Source organism: Euleptes europaea, chromosome 9 (assembly GCF_029931775.1).
Source record: "Euleptes europaea isolate rEulEur1 chromosome 9, rEulEur1.hap1, whole genome shotgun sequence".
Classification (NCBI taxonomy): domain Eukaryota; kingdom Metazoa; phylum Chordata; class Lepidosauria; order Squamata; family Sphaerodactylidae; genus Euleptes; species Euleptes europaea.
The window spans coordinates 42,011,486-42,012,244 of record NC_079320.1 but is presented as its reverse complement, the minus strand read 5'-3'; positions in this window follow the sequence as shown (position 1 = coordinate 42,012,244).

Here is a 759-nt window from a genome sequence, read left to right as displayed (position 1 = left end):
TCCAGTAGAGATGAACCACTACGTTTTTGGAATAAAAAAATACTGAAAAAAGTACTACAGCTTGAATGAATATAAAACATTAGCAGAAAGAAAACAATTAAAATGGTAAAAAAATTAACCTTTAAGTCTGAAACACTTGAGTAGGTTTTTTTAAGTCCTCCCAGCATGTGCCAACATCTGCTAAGCTGGCAAAACACAAAGCTCTTACAAAATGAAACAGCTACTTCTGTTATGCAAACTGCGTAAGACTGCCCAATTCCCAAAAGGCTGTACAGCTTTCCTTGAAATATACAGACCTTGCGGTACATGACAAAAATTTATTTACTTGCCCCTGATCTAAGAAGCTGTGCATGGGCAGAAATAGATCAGTTAGTAAGGTGAAGCCACTATAAAAATGAAATGCACACAGCAAAGACATGGACTTGTTTAACAAGCTATGCTTACAGTATTATTCTACCGGTCCTTGTCAGATTCCCTGCCCACCCACCTCCCTCAACTATCTACTTTCTTTAAGCTAGCCCATCTCTAACGTCCAAATACACTGTACATACATTTAGCAAAGAGCATACCTAAAAATTCTTGCAGCAGTATGGTCAGTACACAATTTCAGAAGGTTATACAGAAGCCTTAATCTTTCAGAGGACAGCAACTATTACTAAACCAGTGAGTTTCAAATAGTGTAGAAAGCTTATTAGAAAAGAGTAACTTGGTACTCATTCCAGAACACATACACACAATATCACAGATGTCCACTTGTGT